General features: G+C 43.4%; 1 long non-coding RNA gene across 2 annotated transcripts in view; it reads left to right on the top strand.

Annotated features, from left to right (window-relative positions):
* Nucleotides 1-22609, top strand: part of LOC144078071 (uncharacterized) — a 47396-nt gene that overhangs the window by 10595 nt on the left and 14192 nt on the right. Inside the window, exon 3 of one of the 2 annotated variants that reach the window (XR_013301161.1) lies at nucleotides 20-109. This is a non-coding gene — a long non-coding RNA (uncharacterized LOC144078071). Of the gene's footprint in view, nucleotides 1-19; nucleotides 933-22609 lie in introns of those variants that run through there. The other variant, XR_013301160.1, reaches the window with a different exon arrangement.

Here is a 22609-nt window from a genome sequence, read left to right as displayed (position 1 = left end):
TTCTTCTTTTTATTTCTAGTTCGAAAGTGACAACTATTGAACCATCGAAAGAATCAAGATATTTTGACATTAGAAACCAATATGACCGCCACAACATCTTGAACTCCTGGTAAGAGAATTTTTATGTCTGTCATTGAAAAGCATCAGGTTCTCATCAAGATAGACTTGTTTCTTTTTTCAAATTGAATAATTTGATATTTCGCATTTACAAAGACAAGCATTTTAACTTCCTTATGCTATTTGTTGGGGTTATTCGTGAATTTTATTACATGTGCATTTTAAATCATTAATATGTATAGGAGCTTTATTTGAATTTGGGACCGAGCAAGCTCGAGGCAGCTGGCTTCGAGGACATTTAATTGTTTTCAGGACTATTGACTCGGACAGGACACAATGTTCCAGGGTGAGGACTGTTGATCTGAGTTCGCAATGAAGATCTACGAAGGACTCTTAAATTGCTTTGACTTGGATTCCGGCAGATGGCTATAATCGAATCAACTTCTGAAAATACTCGCATATTGTTTAAAAATACTGTCGCTCCGTTTTTACCTTATATGGAATTATTATGCTTACTTGTGCAAATTCTTACGCAGTTGTTTTGGTTTCCGATCCGCTCAGGTCACCTTGTATGCTTACTTGTACAAATTCTTACGCAGGTGTTTTTGGTTTCCGACCTGATATGAAATTGTTGTGGCAGTTTTTTTTACCTTAATGGTGTTATTCGGTTAGCTTATGCAATAGTTTGAATCAGATTACCTTAAGTGTTTTGATTATGCGCGACTAAATGGACAGAGGAGGATGCCGTTTCTTCAGAATGTCACGGTGGCGAGGACGAGCCAGGACGATTCTCACTTGCAAGTTTCAACGCTGGAATATGTCAACGATGTCTCTCTGTTTTTATTAAAGTATATCTATTAATAAACCTATCACTATTGAACCAAATAAAGTGCAATCCAGCAGGCGATCCTTTGGATTCATACAGTATCTCAGAAATACCACTTGCGATGATTTTTCTTAAGATTTTCCTTTCAAGGTAACACCTTTGTACTCCCTATTAAAACCATGAATATGGAGGTGAAAATTGGGAATCAGGGGCGTCTTATACGCGATAAATTGTAAAATTCAACAATTTTCAGGCAATTTTAAGGGTGCGGCTTATACACGTTGGTGGCTTATATGCGAGAAAATATGGTAGTTAAAAGACTTGTTAAGTTTGGGGGTCGGGCATGGAAGGACGCAATTGCAGTGAAGTTAAAGTGCGGACTTAATTTTTTTTATTATCAAAAACTTCACTAAAATAACCAAGCTCAGGAAAAAGTAACAAAGTACAGTCATACCTTGACATACAAGTGCCCCGACATACGAGGAATTTGAGAAATTCCGAGCAAATATTTACCTTGAGATATGAGACAAATTTTGAGATACGAGCATACGAGAGCAAGGTGGCCGAGACGTGAGAGACTGCTTATCATTTCTCGCCGCATCTCCCGGGTGTAAAGATCTCTCTGAGCATTGGGCGGAGCGTTGCATTTTTTCCGTGTTTTTTGCGTCATTAAGTGCTGATTTACGGGAAAAACAATGGGTCCAAAGCAAGTGTAGTGCGAAGAAATGGCATATGATGATAATCGATATTCAGCACGAAATAATCGGAAAACATGAGTAGTGTACACGTGACTGAGCTGGCTCGCCAATACGTATGGAGAAGCAAGCATTTCGCCTCGAAAGCTGTGGTGGAAGCTGGGTTCCATAACATTATCCGGGTCAGCGTGTTCGTAATTCCAGCTTTGACGAAAGCTCAAACTACAGTGCTCGCCGGCACTTTTGCCCAGGCATCGACAATCCATTCCAAATCGTCACGTAACTTCCTGTTCCTCCTCGCTGTTAAATTGTGTTTGATCCATGGCTTCAGCCCATTTTCCAAGCGTTCACACCCGCATTCTGTTGTCATTCACGCCAAGCATTTCCTCTGTATAGTTCTAAAGTGCTGCACACGGAAGTCAAATGCCTTGCCACTCGCCTAGGATGTTCTGAATGGATTTACCGTAACGCTTGGGACACACGGGGAGGCTATTTTTAGGGTGAACGTCCACTGGGTTGATCGCAATAACTAGCGTGCTGGCAAGAAATAAAACCAGTCACTCAAGCGGTCAGGGTCATACAACAATTTGAATTTAGGGCAAAAACAAGGCGCACCGACCGATTGGGTGCATCGACCATTTTAGAGAAACATTTAGACTTTTGAGTGCGCCCTATTAGTGTGAAAATACGGTAAGTTAAATTTAAAGTTTAAGTTATGTTACGAGTGCATCCGTCAAGTCTCTCTTTCTCTCTCTGCGCACTTTGAGTTGTACAATGGTACCTCTACATATGAGCAGCTCTACCTACAAGATGCTCGAGATAAGAGGAAAATTTCGAGCAAATTATTGGCTCTAGATACGAGAAAAAATTCGAGATGCGAGAAAGCCAGGTGGCCATGACATGAGGCTGTTTATCATTGTAGCGCACTGTCTTTTTTGCCGCATCTCTTTCGTGTATAACAGATATATACGAGCACTGAACAATTTCTTCAAACGAGTTTCTCCTACACATGGACCAGAAAACGCACAACGCGCATGCGCGGGCAAAAAGAGGGCTTTTGAGGTAATGAAGAATACTCGTGCACACAACACTGATAGCCACCCTTTCTCAGAATAAAACTTCATTACCCACAATCAAAACGTGGGTAGGCTGAGCTGTTGCATTTCCTGCTTTTCCTTCCTTAGCCTGTTAGCTCCCGCGATCGCTCATTCAAGACTACTTCTCGTTGGCAAGTGGTCGTGCGTTATCCTATTGCATCATTTTTGGAATATTTTGAAGGGAATACAACAGCAAACAGCCCATCGATAGTGAACGTGAGGGTAGAGGCGTGGCAAACAGCTAACCCGCAGAACGAAGAAATTAAAAAAAAAAAAAAAATAGAATTCAGTTTTGTGTAAAGTTACATTAAACGTATGTTTGAGTGTGTCTGTATATATTAATCCAAGTAGATTTGTTTGTTCGGTTACGAGTGCGTTGCCGTGGATGTTTTTTGGTGTTTTTTTTCAGAGGGTGGGAAAGAATTAATTTATATTTAGTTCATTTCTATGGGAAACGTTGATTTGATATATGAGTAAATTGACATACGAGCTAGGTCCCGGAAAGCAATAAGCTCGTACCTCAAGGTCTGACTGTAACTACAAGCAAAACTAAACTTACCAGGTGAAACACAAGGCGCATGATGAGACTTGGACATGAGCATGGCAAACGCAGACGATCCGACAATGATTGACAAACACACAGGGTTTAAATAGACACACATTGGTTGATGAAACAATTAGAAACACCTGGGTCACACAAGAGGGAGCAAGCTGGAGATGCACCAGGGGCGGGGAAATGACAGGGAACTTAATGGGGAACCACAGGGACAGGTCACGCAGGGGAAAAATCACAACAAAACCAATTCCTAACAAGACTATAAATTTAAACATATATTAAATTAGTTTAGTTTTAGCAAATAATATTAATTTTGATTTTTGTTTAACACAATGTCTGAAATTCATTGGAATTAGTATATTTGTGACCAACAAATTCATTGATAGCAGAAGGATAAAAATAACCACGTGCTTTGGAGCTTGCAGGCATCATATAATCGTCAATGGAATGGAAATAGGGATTTGAATGGAATATTACCAGTGGTTTGTACCTGGTTACTTGTAATGTAGGATATGATACACCCAGCACCCTTTAAGTTTTTTTTCTACCAATAAAAAAGGGGATTTCTTCCACAGTCTTCCAGATTCTTCAATGTTGAGCCCACAACAGTTAGTACCACGTTGAGAAAATATTTGGGCTAAGACTTTCCCTTCAGTAGTGCACCGTAATGAGGCGCAAAGAGAGCCATTGTTTTCCCAGTGTGAGTGTGCTAAGAGTGGGGTGATCCCACACCTCTGTCTGAAAGATGTGTTGGGAGTAAGGGGCCCTCTGAGGCAGAGGGTCACTTCTGATTTATGTTTGCCCAAACCTGCTTGTGTAGACCTTATTGTATTCAGGAGAGGTGAAGCTTCATGTGATCACTCCCAGGACCACGATGAATCACGCAGTTCTCACCCTCTCCCTCAATGTTTTCACCAACCATTTTCTATGCCTGACACACATTTACACATGTGCTCATCTTCATTTCAATTTTTGGAAACACAAGTGGAACTCACAAGGGCACGTCTGAGCTTTGCCTAAAAAAACAAATCCTTGAAATTGAAGTATTACATCTTTGACTGCAAGAGCTTTGACTGATGTGGATAAACTTCACAATGTAATGGTGGTAATTTATGGTCTTATTAATTCATTGACTAGCAGTGTAGTATTCATTAAGTGAATGTTACCAATAATTAAATGTATGCATTGAAAACAACCATTGATGGAGTTAGATATCAAATTCACTTTTCCAGGAGAGGTCGGCAGCAATTTTTCCTCCCAGTCAAAATGATATGGATCTCTATCACTGGTATTGGCAGCTAATGAATTAAAACAGGTAATCAAATGTAAAAAGGACAAGTAGGCATTTTACTCTGATGCATTAAAATGAATGTCCTTTGTAAATTGAAGTTTGTTTCATCTTTTTGAGCACCGGAGCACAAGGCGCACCTTCAATGAATGAATGGAATGTGTCACGTTTTTGGGGTTGGTGGATAGGTGTGTATTCCTTGTGTGCCATCTCTGCGTGATTTGTATGCGTTGGCCTGTTGTGTCCTTCCTGGCTCCCCTTCTCTTGTGTGGCCCAGTTGTATGTATTTTTTCATCAACCCTTGTCCGTGTATTTAAACCCTGGTATTTTGTGGTATGTTTTTGTGGGAGTATTGCTTCGTGTTTCCTGTGTCTGTGAGTAATGTTTTCCCTGTTCCTTCGGTGCGCGTCTCCCCTGTTTATTTTTTAAACTTATTTGTGCACCAGCACTTCCCTCTTGTTTTCAGCTTCCAGCTCCTAGGTTCATCTTCAGCCGACGGCAGTTCATGACAGAATACTCCCATCAAATATGAACCCATCGGGAAGCTCTCAGATTCCTTTTTTTTCCTCCGGACTACGCCTTGGTGTTGGCCCATTTTGGACTCCCTCAGGCGCTTCCCTGAACAACGTGTCGGCGAATCCCTATTGGGGTTCGCGTTTACGATATACCATGGTCCTCTGAGTGGTGGTCTGCGGGGGGGCCGGGTGGGGGTTGTGTCTAGCCGGCTGGTCCTCGCCATGACGCTGAGCAGGAGGGCCGAACCATGCTGCTTGCCTGATGTCGGCGGCATGTGCCCCGGCAGGGGAGGAGGAGCAGTTAGATATTTGACGACCAAACTCCTGAGCCAGCTCTCCACTCTCCCGTGCTTAATTCCGGTGCCCGCTTTCGGGCGTCGGAATCCAGAGGCAGCTGCTTTCGAGTGTCGGACTTCGGTGAAGGCCGCATTTGGGATTTGTTCCTTAAGGTTCCGTCGGAAGTCCAGGATGAGTTATCTGGTTTTGGAGATGTTCAGTCCCAAGTTGTTGAGTGCACCACTCGCTGAGTCTAAGGACTTCATCCCTATAGGACGTCTCATTTTCCCCTGTGATCATCCCTACCACCGTTGTATCGTCTACAAATTTCACAATGGTGGGTCTGCATTCCTGTGTGTAGAGCGAGTGGAGTAGTGGACACAGCAAGGTTGCGTGCTGAGTGTTCAGGCGGATGAGAAGTGGTGACCCAGCTTCACCTGCTGGGATCATTTGACCAGAAAGTCCTTAGTCCAGGAGTGGGTGGAAGGTGGGAGCCCATGGTTGGCCAATTTAGGGATGTTAAAGGCTGAACAGTAGTCGATGAAGAGCATTCTGACATATCTCCCTCTTTTCTCAAGGTGGCTCAGTGCACCGTGGAGGGCGGTGGTTATTGCATTTTCAGTGGATCTATTCGGCCAAACTGATGCGGGTCGTGGATGAGGGGAAGACAGGCTTTGATGTGTTTCAGTACCAATTTTTCAAAGCACTTTGTGATAATTGGTGTGAGAATGCTAGTTGCCCAGCACATGCCTTAAGTACTTTGCCTGGAATTAGAGGTAAGATCGGGCAAAAAAAAATTGACCCGACCGGGCCCCTGGGTTTTAATGTTCGGCCCGGGCCGAGCAATTAATTTGATTTGCTGGCCCGAGCCCGAAGTAAACCCGAAATTTCATATTTATTTGTAGGGACTCCCGACCCGAGTCCGGAGGAAGAGTGGTGATTTATGATAACAGATTAAAGCCTGTCTTTTGTAATGAAATCTAAGTTAAACAAGACTATAAACATTTACATCTTTTATATGATAATATAGATGTTTTCACAATTTCAACTGTTTAAATGCCTGGTCAGCGTCGAGGTGCCAGTCATTTTGCTCTCATACGAGAGAAAAGCGCCATATTGACTACGTTCAGAGGAGCCATCTCAACTTTCTCTAGCATATTCAACAATTGATGGCAATAACTGACGAATGCAAAGCAAGTTTTAATTTGAAGTTTTTCAAAAATTCACTCTTAACCGTACCAGTGTGTTTAATTTATCCTTAACTTCTTGCGGCATTCACGTGACGTGCACAGAGCGTGCTCTGGCTCTGCGGCTCTGCCTCCAATTGCAATTACATTACAGCGCCTTCTCTGTTTTATCCAAAATTCCAAATTATTTGAGAAGTCTTAAGAAGTATTCCTTTGTTTAGTGTGCACACATCGTTTGAGTATCCATTTTTATAAACATTTTTTTTCTTTTAAAGTTAGCGAGGGAGACCACACAGTTTTAATATACTTTTTTTCAGCGAAAGAGAAGCCTGGCCCGACCCAAACCTGAGGTAATGATTGACATTTCAGGCCTGAATTTCGGGCTGGGTCGGATTTGGGTTCGGGCTCAAGAGCTTACCTGGTATTCCATCTGGTCCTGTGGCCTTCCTGGGGTTGACTGCACGGAGCACACGTCTCATGTCCCAGAGTGGGTGAAACTTTTACCTGAGCTATTGGAGGTTGAGGTGTTGTGAATGGGTGCTGGGCTTGGGACTCGAAGCCGGCAAAAAAGGTGTTTAGCCCCTCTTCCAGTGTCACATCTGAGTCTGCAGTAGTCGCAACTCAGCCCTTGTAGTTGTTGAGGGACCTTATGCTCTGCCACATCGTACGGGGGTTGCCGAGTTGCCCTTCTATCTTCCCCTGTCAGGAGTGGCTCATTTTTCACTCCTGCCTTGCCGTCAGATCAGAGCAGCTGCAGACAATCCTTGATTGCCTCCTGGTGTGGGTATTTAATCACCACACAAAGGATGGCTCATTGTCGGATCGTTCCTGCAACTCCTGCATGCGTCCTGCATGCTCCCGTTTTGGTTCCAAGCCTTTGTTGATTTGTAGATCCCTGTTGATTTATTAAAGATGTTGTTTTGAATCTAACTGCCTCGTTCCCCTCCTGCTTCCCGCGCCTGCGTCCTAATACATTCCCAATCGTGCCACGACGATGCCGCATGATCGTAACATCCCCTTGTAATCCGCTTTGGTAGCCTTGATGCCTCTCCTCAGGTTGGCGCGAGCTGCGCTGTAAAGTGCCTTGTCAAAGGAACTGTTGGCTGCATCATGATCAGACCTGGCTGGTCCACAGCTTTCGGTTTGGGTGCACCTGCATGGTCTTTTCCACAGTGACCGTAGACAGTACTATATCTGTGAATGTGGTCCTTATAGTGGAGAGTTTCTCACTGTTTCTGTTCAAAGCTGTCTTGGAGTCGGTGGAGGGCGTCATCAGGTGTTAGAATCGCCAGGTCAAAGTCGAGCCCTGAATCCAATCTTTGTTCACCATCATGACTGTGTTCCACTCGTTGTTGATTCTTGGCAAAACATTTTAATTTTATATCATTATGTTTGAAGCCTGAAATGTGGGCGAAAAGTTGAAAAGTTCAAGGATGTTGATTACTTTCACAAGACACTGTACACTACAGACCAGTCTCTTGTTTGCCTCAATTATCAAAAATACTGAAAATGAAACTTTTTTTTAAAGGGAAGTACAGTCTTCCCTCGATTATCGCGAATTCGCTTCTTCGTGATTTTTTCAGCTATTAATGATTTTTTTAAAAAGAAAAAAATAAATATACATATATACACATATATATATATATATATATATATATATATATATATATATATATATATATATACAGTGATTGTGTATATTATACACATATCCATCCATCCATCTCTCCCTCTCTCCCTCTCTTAAATTTTAATATTTCTTATTACATTCCTTTTTACTTCACTTTGTACTTTATACTTTTTACTTTAATGTTTTTACAACTTTCCTTGTTCTGTTAGCCTGGCTTCTTTCGGCTACTTCTTTTTTGGAACCATTCAGCCATGCCTACGCTATCACACACATGGGACTAGCTGTTACAATACGCAGCGGAAGGAGCAACACCTCGGTCCCGCCGGGGATTCGTAGCTGGACGAAAGTGTCCTGGGAGAAGAGGCAACGCTTCTGATCAACCATTACATCGTGGGATAAGATGGAAGAGCTGTCGGCACTTACCAGCAACGGAGTTGAGGTGCCCGACTCTGCTACTGTTGTCTTCAGCTCCAGACTACTGAGGAACTGTGCGGATAAGCTTGGAAGAGTGGTACTCGGATGATTCGCCTAAAGACGTTTTGCCGATGGACGTTTGACAGACGGACAGGTCGCCGAATGAACGTTCGTTCAAACAGCGTCTAATGATTAAATACAAATACTAGTATTTGTTAGTTTAATGATTAAATACAAATACTAGTATTTGTTAGTTTAATGATTAAATACAAATACTAGTATTTGTATTTAATCATGAAATGCTGTTTTCAGCTGGATTTGACCGAATTTGAGAGCATTTTGAGCCGTTTGGCGAATGGACGTATATGGACGTTTTTTTGCCTCCATCGCGACATTTTACCAAGGAATTCACTTCCCTGGGCTCGGTTCTAATGTCCAAAGAGCTCCAGTATTTGTATTTAATCATTAAACACTGTTTTCGGCTGGATTTGACCGAATTTGAGAGCATTTTGAGCCGTTTGGCGAATGGACGCATATAGACGTTTTTTTGCCTCCATCGCGATATTTTACCGAGGAATTCACTTCCCTGGGCTCGGTTCTAATGTCCAAAGAGCTCCAGTATTTGTATTTAATCATTAAATGGTGTTCTAGGATGGATTTGACCCGATTGCTGTCATTTTACAGCTCGGTTCTGCTACATCTGCCCGCCCAAGAGTGCTTATTCCCGGGCTGCCATTGATGGATTAACATTGATTTTTACTATAATTTGGACAATGCCGGCGGCGGGCCGGATTAAAAATCCTAACGGGCCGTATATGGCCCACGGGCCGAGGTTGAAAAACTTGTACACACACGATCCGGGGGCGGGGCGAGCGCGCGAATCCCGTTTCGGCGAAACCTCCGTTCGGCTGAACGTTCATTCGGCCGAACGTTCATTCGGCGACCTGCCCGTCTGTCAAACGTCCGTCGATGAAATGTCTTTAGGCGAATCATCCGAGTACCGATGATGTCGCTCACACTGGTACTCAGTGCGCTCAGGGAGGTTGGCGTTCTGCCCAGACCAACTAAAAATTAGAGGGAACATTGGTCATCACTCTCAATTTATTAGTCTACCATCAATGGCAGCCCGGGAATAAGCACTCTTGGGCGGGCATGGCAGCCCGGGAATAAGCACTCTTGGTGGGCGACATGTCAGCCCGGGAATAAGCACTCTTGGGCGGGCAGATGTAGCAGAACCAAGCCGTGAAATGACAGCAATCGGGTCAAATCCATCCTAAAACAGCATTTAATGATTAAATACAAATACTGGAGCTCTTTGGACATTAGAACCGAGCCCAGGGAATTGAATTGCTCGGTAAAATGTCGCGATGATGTCGCAATAAGGCAAAAAAAAACGTCTATATACGTCCATTCGCCAAACAGCTCAAAATGCTTTCAAATTCGAATGGACGTATATAGACGTTTTTTTGCCTTATCGCGACATCATCGTGACATTTTATCGAGGAATTCACTTCCCTGGGCTCAGTTCTAATGTCCAAAGAGCTCCAGTATTTGTATTTAATCATTAAATGCTGTTTTAGGATGGATTTGACTCGATTGCTGTCATTTCACGGCTCGGTTCTGCTACATGTGTCCGCCCAAGAGTGCTTATTCCTGGGCTGCCATTGACGGTAGACTAATAAATTGAGAGTGATGAGCGGCAAAGGGAAATGAATCATTGATTTTACTATAATTTGGACAATGCCGGCGGCGGGCCGGATTAAAAATCCTAACGGGCCGTATATGTCCCGCGGGCCGAGGTTGAAAAACTTGTACACACACGATCCGGAGGCGGGGCGAGCGCGCGAATTCTGTTTCGGCGAAACCTCCGTTCGGCCGAACGTTCATTCGGCGACCTGTCCGTCTGTCAAACGTCCGTCGGCTAAACATCTTTAGGCGAATCATCTGGTCACGTGGAAGAGTGACTCTGCATATTCTCTACCTCGGTCACAGTCTGCAGAAGTTCCCCATCTTGTGGAAGACTTCCTGTGTGTGGTTCCAGTTTTTGTTTCCATTTCCAGTTTCCATTTACTTTGATTTGCTTTGTACTTTTTGCTTTTGCTTTTGCTTTGTTGTTATGCGGGCTTTGCGACTGTAACTTATAACTATGCCTTTCCTTGCTACTGTCACAATGAAATTTCCCGAATATGGGATGAATAAAGTTATCCAATCCAACATATATATATATATATATATATATATATGTATATATATATATATATATATATATATATATATATATGTATATATATATATATATATATATATATATATATATATATATATATATATATATATATATATATATGTATATATATATATATATATATATGTTGGATTGGATAACTTTATTCATCCCATATATATATATATATATATATATATATATATATATATATATATATATATACACAGTTGTGGTCAAAGGTTTACATACACTTGTGAAGACCATAATGTCATAGCTCTGTTGAGTTTCCAGTTATTTCTAAAGCTCTGATTTTTCTCTGATAGAGTGATTGGAACAGATACTTCTTTGACAAAAAAAACATTCATGAGGTTTGGTTCTTTTATGACTTTATTATGGGTGAACAGAAAGAAGTGATCAAATCTGCTGGGTCAAAAATATACATACAGCAGCGCTAATATTTGGTAACATGTCCCTTGGCCATTTTCACTTAAATTAGGCGCTTTTGATAGCCATCCACAAGCTTCTGGCAAGCTTCTGGTTGAATCTTTGACCACTCCTCTTGATAGAATTGGTGCAGTTCAGTTAAATTTGATGGCTTTCTGACATGGACTTGTTTCTTCAGCATTGTCCACAAGTTCTCAATGGGGTTTAAATCAGGACTTTGAGAAGGCCATTCGAAAACCTTAATTCTAGCCTGATTTAGCCATTCCATTACCACTTTTGATGTGTGTTTGGGGTCATTGTCCTGTTGGAACACCCAACTGCGCCCAAGACCCAATCTTCGGGCTGATGACTTTAGTTTAACTTGAAGAATTTGAAGGTAATACCCTTTCTTCTTTATCCCATTTACTCTCTGTAAAGCAACAGTTCCATTGGCAGGAAAACACCCCTACAGCATAATACTACCACCACCGTGCTTGACGGTAGGCATGGTGTACTTGGGGTAAAAGGGCTCACCTTTTCTCCTCCAAACATATTGCTGGGCATTGTGGCCAAACAGCTTGATTTTTGCTTCATCTGACCACAGAACTTTCCTCCAGAAGGTTTCATCTTTGTCCATGTGATCAGCAGCAAACTTCAGTCGTGCCTTAAGGTGCCGCTTTTGGAGCAAGGGCTTCCTCTCAGTCCATGGAGATGCAAGACACGCTTGACTGTGGACACTGACACCTGTGTTCCAGCAGCTTCTAATTCTTGGCAGATCTGCTTTTTGGTGATTCTCGGTTGAATCTTCACCCTCCTGACAAATTTTCTTTCAGCAGCAGGTGATAGCTTGTGTTTTCTTCCTGATCGTGCCAGTGACAAAGCAGTGCCATGCACTTTATACTTACAAAGAATTGTTTGCACTGTTGCTCTTGGGTCCTGCAGCTGCTTTGAAATGGCTCCAAGTATCTTTCCTGACTTGTTCAAGTCAAGGATTCATTTTATCAGATCCATGCTGAGCTCCTTTGACTTTCCCATTGTAGCGTTTGTGGGCGTTTGCATCCAATGAGCCCTATTTAAATGGCCTCAGAGGAGTCACCATCTGTAATCACTCATAATCACAAGAAGTTGAGAGGCCATGCTATGAAGCTCATTTCACTGACACAACTTTCTAAGTCACCAAAATTGCTAATTCGTGTTGCTGTATGTATATTTTTGACCCAGCAGATTTGATCACTTTTTCTGTTAACCCATAATAAAGTCATAAAAGAACCAAACTTGATGAATGTTTTTTGTGACAAAGAAGTATCTGTTCCAATCACTCTATCAGAGAAAAATCTGAGTTGTAGAAATAACTGGAAACTCAAGAGAGTCATGACATTATGATCTTCACAAGTGTATGTACACTTTTGACCACAACTGTATATGCCACTCCCCTGTCTTCCGCTTGCTACTACGACTCAGCACTGAAGGGGAAACAAAAGGTACTTATAATAGGGGTGATCCTACTTCGCGATTTTTTTATTATTGCGGCCATCTGTGGTCTACATTAACCGCGATATTTGAGGGATTACCGTACAACAATCTTTCAGAAAACCAATATGATTGAGGTCAAGTACTAGATAAAAATATTTTGCATAAATAGAGGCAATAGAATTAATCACAAATGCCACTTATCACGAAAATGCGTGTGCGGTCGCTTGGTCGCCGGTCTTTTGGTCGCCGTCTTTTGGTCGCCGGTCTTTTGGTCGCGGTCTTTTGGTGGCCCGGACCGCGACAACGGGCGACCAAAAGATCGGCGACCAAAAGACCGACGACCAAAAGACCGACGACCAAAAGACCGGCGACAAAAGAAGGTAAACCAACACGGTCTACGCATCAATTAAAGCCAACAATGGCCATGAGCAGTTTCACTGAGCCGACGTGTGAGTGTATAAGAGTTTGTATGTACATGCGGTGTCCCTTTAAGAAGCTACGTCAGTCAGGGTCTTAACAAGTTCTCCAAAAAAAACAATAAAAGTCCGGGAAATTTTGAGCTTTTCTTTAGCCTAATAATTACTAGGGCATTAAGTATGACTAAATAGTAATTCGCTGTTTGTATTTAGGGAATTTGAGCAACGATTTAAATGGTAATTATCAATAACCTTCCAGGCGACCAAAAGACCGGCGACCAAAAGCTCGGCGACCAAGAGACCGGCGACCAATCGACCGTGTACCACAAAAATGTATGCTTCAGGTAGAAGGCATTTGATACATTCATTCAGTTTCTCTACTGCTTATCCTCACAAGGGTTGCAGGGGGTACTGGAGCCTACCCCAGCTGACTTTGGCACAAGGCGGGGGACACCCTCAATTGTTGGCCAACCAATCGCAATTTCAAATGGTTTGGGGATGTGTGAGTAAACTGTAATGCCCGGAGAAAACCAATGCAAGCCTGGGGAGAAGATGCAAATTCCACACAGTAAGGACCCACCTGGAATCGAAACCTTGACCCCAGAACTGTGAGGCTAACTAGCTAACCACTCGTCACCTGGCTGTCCATTACCAAACATAGATCTTTAAATATAATCTACATTTTGTATTAAAATAGGTTTTCATAGTAATTAATATGAACAAACAATTTTCATTTAATACAAAAGTGAAACGGCAACATCATTACTTTAGACCTGGCCGAGGTCATGACAGACCACTAACCAATCTGGCTTCTTCCGAACTAGAGCAGATTTAAGGCAGTTAATGGGACAAGGCAGTTATTTTGGGGATAGTACAGTATATGGACGGATGTGCGAGGACTACTGTTCCCTCTAAGCTGCGCGCGTGCGCAATTGCACACTACTCTCGTCTTCTCTGCGCAGCAGCAATCCTATGGCACGCAGTAAAAAAAAAAACGGATTTTTTTATTTTTTTATTTTTTTATTTATTTATTAATTTTTTTTTTTTTTTTTTTTTTTTTTACCCCTTTCTTCATGATGGCGCCGTTTAAGCGGCAGCCAGTGGCAGTAGCTCTGTCCACTTATGTTTTTCGTGTTTTACAGCATGTTTTACATGAAAAATTAGAGGGAACATTGACATGCACCTGCTTGTGGCAGGTGTGATACTGGTGTGCCCATAGCGAGCAATGATGATGTCGTGACCGGATGATTCGCCTAAAGACGTTTCGCCGACGGACGTTTGACAGACGGACAGGTCTCCGAATGAACGTTCGTTCAAACAGCGTTTAATGATTTAATACAAATACTAGTATTTGTATTTAATCATTAAACGCCTAAAGACGTTTCGCCGACGGACGTTTGACAGACGGACAGGTCTCCGAATGAACGTTCGTTCAAACAGCGTTTAATGATTAAATACAAATACTAGTATTTGTATTTAATCATTAAACGCTGTTTTCAGCTGGATTTGACCGAATTTGAGAGCATTTTGAGCCGTTTGGCGAATGGACGTATATGGACATTTTTTTGCCTCCATCGCGACATCATCGCGACATTTTACCGAGGAATTCACTTCCCTGGGCTCGGTTCTAATGTCCAAAGAGCTCCAGTATTTGTATTTAATCATTAAACGCTGTTTTTGGCTGGATTTGACCGAATTTGAGAGCATTTTGAGCCGTTTGGCGAATGGACGTATATAGACGTTTTTTTGCCTCCATCGCGACATCATCGCGACATTTTACCGAGGAATTCACTTCCCTGGGCTCGGTTCTAATGTCCAAGGAGCTCCAGTATTTGTATTTAATCATTAAACGCTGTTTTTGGCTGGATTTGACCGAATTTGAGAGCATTTTGAGCCGTTTGGCGAAGGGACGTATATAGACGTTTTTTTGCCTCCATCGCGATATCATCACGACATTTTACCGAGGAATTCACTTCCCTGGGCTCGGTTCCAATGTCCAAAGAGCTCCAGTATTTGTATTTCATCATTAAATGCTGTTTTAGGATGGATTTGACCCGATTGCTGTCATTTTACGGCTCGGTTCTGCTACATCTGCCCGCCCAAGAGTGCTTATTCCCGGGCTGCCATTGATGGTAGACTAACATTGATTTTTACTATAATTTGGACAACACCGGCGGCGGGCCGGATTAAAAATCCTAACGGGCCGTATATGGCCCGCGGGCCGAGGTTGAAAAAATTGTACACACACGATCCGGGGGCGGGGCGAGCGCGCGAATCCCGTTTCGGCGAAACCTCCGTTCGGCGACCTGCCCGTCTGTCAAACGTCCGTCGGCGAAACGTCTTTAGGCGAATCATCCGAGTACCGATGATGTCGCTCACACTGGTACTCAGTGCGCTCAGGGAGGTTGACTTTCTGCTCAGACCAACGAAAAATTAGAGGGAACATTGGCGAGGACCTCACATTTTTTGCCAGACAGGAGGAGATAGGGCGTTGGGCTGTTGAGTCACATGAAACAACACCTTTCCGGCCAATTTTCAGTGGCACAGGAAGTGGGCGCGTTGTCAAACACAAATGGACGGCGAACTTGCCATCAATAAGGGTTTTCTTCTGACCCAGAATCAATCCGGGCTTTGACGGTGCAAGATATTCCCCTACAGGAGAACGTAGCAGGGAGCTGGAGGTGGGGCGAAGGATTACTACCTCTTACTACCTACTACCTTACCCTCCTCTACAGGTGAGCCTAATAGTTTTCCTGCAGGATGGGACAACTGCATACAAAGTGCCCCCTTGCCCACAGTACATGCATGATTGGGCCCGAAACCTGGGCGTGTGTTCCTCCTCAGTAAGCTTGGTGCGGCCCAACTGCATTGGTTCGGTCCCATCAACAGACAGCGCAGTTCGAGGAGCGAGTGAGGAATGCGTCATCGAAAGGAGAAGCGTGGGTGAGTGTGCAACGGTGGAACGAGGAACCGGTCTGTCCATCTGTCCATCCATTATCAATGCAAATGACCAAATCTACGAGCCAATTCAGAGAAGTCAATTATTTGTCAATGGCCAGCTCGTCTTGGAGGGAAGATCTCAGGGCACGAGCAAACATTTCCTCCGATACCTCACCATTAAAGTGGCTCACTGCATTAGTGTTCATATTCATGTTCTGGAGGGTTTCTTATTTGTAGAGACATGGACACACACACACACACACACACACACACACACACACACACACAGACACTTAAGGGCCTTCATGTTCAGTTCTCCCGCCAGCATTCTTTATCTGCAAGAGAAAAGAAAATCTCTGATAATCTGACTCCCGTTTATAAATTATTTTCCAACAGGCAAAAGTGGATGTTAATTTGAATATTAGTGGGTGGGTTTCAGTTAAAAAAAGAATTCCATATAAGGATATTTCTATGGTTAACCTGTCTGATAAATAACTTAATTTAGCACTTAAGCCTTGAAAATACTGGCAGTATCTTTCAGGCTAGAATTGAAAAATAGTATAATACCTTCTTAGACAGCCAGGTTTTAACAGAGAAGGAATTATGGGTCTTGAGATAAGTGTGGAAAGTGTAGGACAAATAAGCATCTATGCCAGGGGTGTGAAACCAGTCCTCAAAGGGGCACAGTGGGTGCAGGTTTTCATTCCAACTGAACAAGAGGATACCTTTTGCAAGAGCAATCAGTTGATTAAAGTCAGGTGCTACTTAATTTAGACAAGCTTGTTTAGAACCAAACGACAGTTGTTGCGCTATAAAAAAATCTCTTTTGAAAAATGGGTTAGATGAGAAAGAAAATTCCAGTTACACGCATAGCACAGCAAACGTGTATACAATTATGTACAGGTATGCTAAAGAAGTTCAGCACTTCAAATCAATCAAGCAAAATGTACAGATATGATATGAGAAGCAATTCAGCAGTTCAATTCAATCAAGCCAAAGCGTCAGTAGGATACCAAAACAAAGTAGCACACAATATCAGTTTCTGGAATATTTCGATATAGAATTGTCTTTCATGGGGACCCTGAAAAGTGAAAGAAAACATTAATAGCTACAGTTAAAATGAAGTGTAGTTGTGCCAAAGCGCTGTTGGAATGAGACGGACAATTGCAGTTGATTAAAGTCAGGTGCTACTTATTTTAGAAGACAACTCATTGGTTAAACTGTTGGCACTTGATCGGTTGGAACAAAGACCAGAACCCACTGTGGCCTTCTGCAGAATCAGTTTGACACTCCTGATTTTTGTGAACACACAAGACTTGAGTAATAATACAAACAGAATACATGATTAGTTTGAGTAATGTCAAAAGGGTTTTAGGCTGGTGAGGATATATTATGAGTACATAACAACTGCTAACATCCGGAATTCCACAGAAAATTTGGCGGCACTTTGTATCCCTTGGTGGAGAGACATGAGCCGCTTGACAGCCTCTTTTCCACGGACCCGATGGCTTTCGCGCTCTGCTAAGTAGTCAACATAGATAAGTAGTCAACATAGATAAGTAGTCAACATAGATAAGTAGTCAACATAGATAAGCAGTCAACATAGATAAGTAGTCAACATAGATAAGTAGTCAACATAGATAAGTAGTCAACATAGATAAGTAGTCAACATAGATAAGCAGTCAACATAGATAAGCAGTCAACATAGATAAGCAGTCAACATAGATAAATAGTCAACGTAGATAAATAGTCAACAGAGATAAGTATTCAACATAGATAAGTAGTCAACATATATAAGTAGTCAACATAGATAAGTAGTCAACATGAATAAGTGGTCACATAAATAAGTAGGGGGTGGCCCGGTGGAACAAGTGCTTAGCGTGTCGGCCTCACAGCTCTGGGGTCCTGGGTTCAAATCCAGGTCACGTCCATCTGGAGTTTGCATGTTCTCCCCGGGCCTGCGTGGGTTTCCTCAGGGTACTCCGGTTTCCTCCCACATTCCAGAAACATGCATGGTAGGCTGATTGGACACTCTAATTTGCCCCCAGGTATGGGAGTGAGTCTGCATGGCTTTCTGTCTCCTTGTGCCCTGCGATCGGCTGGCCACCGATTCAGAGTGTCCCCCGCCTCTCGCCCGGAGTCAGCTGAGATAGGCTCCAGCACCCACCGTGACCCTAATGAGGATGAAGCGGTTCAGAAAATGAGATGAGATAAGTAAGTAGGAACAAAAAGAGGTTAGCAGCCTACGGAGTTTAAGTGCAAGTACAAGATAAGACATTCTAGTTTTGATTAGGTCCTCCTAAGTGTTTATAGGATCTGTGAGGAAACTGGAGTACCTGGCGCAAACTCACACAAGCCCGAGGAGAACATACAAACTCCACACTGTGAGGAGCGACCTGGGGTCGAATCCTCGACCCCAGAACTGTGAGGCTGATGCCGTAACCGTTCGTCCACCAGGCCGCCTGACACTAACTTCAGAATACAAAAAAACTAAGAAGTAGAGAAAAGGTCATGACAAGGTTAAATGTGGAAAAATCCATCTCATTCACAATTTGATAATCAAGGCATTGACAAAAAAAATCTAATTATCTCATGCAGACATGTAGTTTGTATTCACGACATGTCCACCTCTTTGGCCTCCCTTCTATTATTCAGAGCATCCATTGTCGGTTTCTCATGGCCAACAAAAGCCTCACCAGAAGCCTCCTTCCCCCATGCCCCTACAATTTGTTTAACTAACACTCCCCAGTCTGCTATGTCGCATCTACAAAGATAAAGTAATTTTTGATGGCCACTTGCAGATAACACAAATATTTCATTGGGAGTTATAGTGTCTAAGCTCTCTGCATTCATTTTCAACTTGAACATGGAAACAACTAACATAAATTTAACAAAATAACATTTATTAAATATTATCAGAGGGAGATTTCTTTAACCATTTGTTCAGTACCATATGTCCTTGCTTTTGATGACAAATGTAGCTGTCTGAATCTGGGTAGATATATTCAGACGCACTTTCCAGTATTTTCAACCATTGCTGGATTATGTTCCAGTTATTGGGATCCAAACAATTTCCAAGCAGATTCACAATGTGATGTGATGATTATGAAGATGATAAATTTAGATCATTACCGTATTATCTCGCATTTACGCCATATTGTAACTAAAAAAATTATGACTGAATCAAGGGTACGAGTTAAATGAGTTTGAGTTTGATTTATTTAATAAGGGACACCACATGTTAATGAACATATGTAAATATGTAAGATTGGAGCCGAGTTTTAGACAGCGTTGTGATCGCAATTTTGTTCGTCTAATAGCCAGACGGGAGTTTACGTATGTTAATTGGTATTGAGTTCCAGGTATGTGCGCCATGGACAGAGAGGGTGCTTTGGCTGAAAGCACTCTTTTTGAAGGGAACTACACCGTCACTTCTAGAGCCAGCCCTTGTTAATATGTTGGAATTTTTTTTGTACAAAATCTTGCAGTGGAGGATGAGCTATGTGTTGGAAGATTTTGCAAACTAAGGTGGCAGCTGCATATTTAACAGTATTGTTCCAGTTCAGGCGTCTTTAAAAAAAAAATCTGACAGTGGTCCAATACGTTCAGAGCTTGCTTATCAATGGTTTCAATTGGTTTTAGTGTTGTTTTGCAAGTGGATGAACAACTTTTTAGGCAGGAAGTCATGTGTGATATGATCATTGTGTCAAAATACAGATTTGGTGACTCAGGCGTTAGATTGTTTCTAATGAACCTAAAATTGGACACATTGAAATTAATTTTATTCAGATTTTTTTTTTAATCTGTCGTTTAAAGGTAAGTTGAGCGTCAAGAATGATTCCTAGGTATTTGAATTTTTGGACTACATTGATTGTTTTTCCTCGGACAAAAACATTGGGGTGACTGTTATTTGTTGCTCTTTTTGAGAAGTACATGCAGACAGTCTTAGATATGTTTAAATGTAGTTGGGATTTTTCATGCCAGTTATTCACGCTTTTCATTGCCTCTTTGAGTTACTGTGCAGCATGTTTTTGTCTTTCTGTGGACAGATAGAATGGCATCATCGGCATACATTTGACATATGACAGTTGAAGGACAACAGCTTGGCAGATCATTTATGTAAAGACTGAAGAGCAGTGGGCCTAGCACTGACCCTTGCGGTAGTCCAAGACTGTTATTCTTCAAAGTAGATTTTGTGTTTTGTATCCTAACACACTGTGATTTTTCAGATAAGAATGATTCAATCCAATTTAGCGGCCTTGGTGAGAAACTAAAATTAGACAGTTTAGTCTGCAGTATCTGGTGGTTGATGGTGTCAAATGCCTTTTTGAGATCAATGAAGACTGCACAAATGCCCCCACCTTTATTTAGTTTAGTTTTTATGTTTTCTAGAAAGAAGCAAACTGCCGTTTCGGTAAAATGATGTTTTCTCAGGCCGAATTGCAGCCTCTTAAGGGTGTATGGACTGCTGTTAATGTGATCCAGAAGGAGGAGGAGGAGAGGAGAGGAGAAATTCAGTTTGTAGCAGTAGCAAGCAAAGACACAGGTGCTTATTATGTTTTATTAAGACATTTGATTTTGCAGTTTGAACTTCTCATATTACTTTGTTTCTTAGAGAAGTACATGTCTATCTCTAATTAATACTTTTTTATTTAAGTGATATTTTGAGAGCATGATCTCGTCTTTTCATTAATGCCTGTATGTCTTCATTTAACCATGGAAGGTGACTCTTTGGATGGTTTTGTTTTATTTTTTTCTTGTGAATGTAAACACTGTGTCCTGGATAATGGTCATCAAAGTATTGCAGCTGTCATTAGTGTATGGTTATGGTAGAGATAATCGTACCAATTGATTATATTATTAACGCCTGCGTCAGATTTCAGATGTCCCTTTTTGGTACTCTCATCTGCTCTGATATGTTTTTTGAGCACATGAGTATCTATTTTTAGGAAGCTTTCTTGAGAATAGCATGAAGTTATGGTCTGATAGAACTGTAATCATATTGAACATCTTTTGGATCCTCTCATGCTTATTGGAAAAGAGAAGATATAGCATGTTTCGGAAGAAGCAGTTAGTCTAGAAGGACTTTTGATTAGTTGGCTAAAGTTGAATTGAGTTAACAGTGATTTCAACTGTCTCCATTTTGATTTATTGAGACAGTTAATATTTAAATCTGCAAGCAAGATAACTTCATTTTTTGTGTCGCATTCCCTATGACTACCAGAAAAATAAGATTCAGGCAGACCGAGAAGCAAAAACAAAAGCATAGCCTGATATCTTGTGAGCACTTTGTGAAGTGTTGTTACGATCTCGCCGCGTCGTCGCGGCGCGATCGGGAATATATTAGGACCCATCCGCGGGAAACGGGAGTGAATCGACGCATTTGGCTTCAAACGTCATCCTTTAATAAATCAACAGGGATCTATAAATCAACAATGGCATGGAAACAAACGGCAGCATGCTGCGCGCATGCATGAACAGAAGAAACGATCCGGCAATGGTCCTATGACTAATTGCTCTTTAAAAAACAAAACAGGAAGCAATCAGCAGATTGACTGCAGCTGCTCTCTGACGGCACGTCAGGAGGGACAAACAGGCCGCTCCTGACAGTACGTCCCCTCTAATGGACGGATCCTAGACGTCCTAATGCCGAATGTCCATGAAAAGCGAAAGACAAAAATCAGGCAGGGAGGGAGGGCGGCTGACCTCCGTTCTCATCGTCCGGGGGCGTCCCCGCCAGCCCGTGAAGAGACGAGGGAGGGGCCGGTCCGGCGGGCGTCCGCACCGGCGGGTGACGAGGCGTGGGAGTGGCCGGCCCGGCGGGCGTCCGCGCCGGCCGGTGACGAGGCGTAGTAGGGGCCTATCCGGCGGGCATTCACATCGGCCCTTGGAGAGGAATGGGAGTAGCCGGTCCGGCGGGCCTCCCTGCTGGTTCTTAAGGTGCTGGCCAAGCCCCCTGCCCTTAACAGACACCAGGATCCTTAAAACGGTCGTCGGGCACCTTACCCTGGCTGCTCGTGGGGCCGCCTGCCCCCTCGGCCAGGAGGGCCGGAGAGTCGCTCTTGCCGCCGCCGCCCACCCCCTCGTCCGGGGATGCCGGAGAGTTGCTCTCGCCGTCGCCGGCCCCCTCGTCCAGGGGCGCCGGCGAGTCGCTCTCGCCACCGTCACCGGCCCCCTCGTCCAGGGGTGTCGGAGAGTCGCTCTCGCCGCCGTCGCCGGCCCCCTTGTCCAAGGGCGTCAGAGGGTCTCTGCCGCCGTCGCCGGCCCCCTCGTCCAGGGGCGCCGGAGGGTCACTCTCGCCACCATCACCGGCCCCCTCGTGCAGAGGCGCCGGAGAGTTGCTCTCGCCGTCGCCGGCCCCCTCGTCCAGAGGCGCCGGAGTCGCTCTCGCCATCGCCGGCCCCCTCGTCCAGGGGCCCCGGCGCATCGCCGCTGCTTCCGGGCGGGCAAGAGCTGGGCGGGCAAGAGCTGGGCAGACCGGAACTGGGCGGGCAAGAGCTGGGCGGGCAAGAGCTGGGAGACCGGAACTGGGCGACCAGGAACCGGGCGACCAGGAACCGGGCGACCAGGAACCGGGCGACCAGGAACC

This window comes from Stigmatopora argus, chromosome 7, assembly GCF_051989625.1.
Source record: "Stigmatopora argus isolate UIUO_Sarg chromosome 7, RoL_Sarg_1.0, whole genome shotgun sequence".
NCBI classification, from domain to species: Eukaryota; Metazoa; Chordata; class Actinopteri; order Syngnathiformes; family Syngnathidae; genus Stigmatopora; species Stigmatopora argus.
Note: the sequence above shows the minus strand (reverse complement) of the source record. Positions and strands in the feature narration are given on the sequence as shown.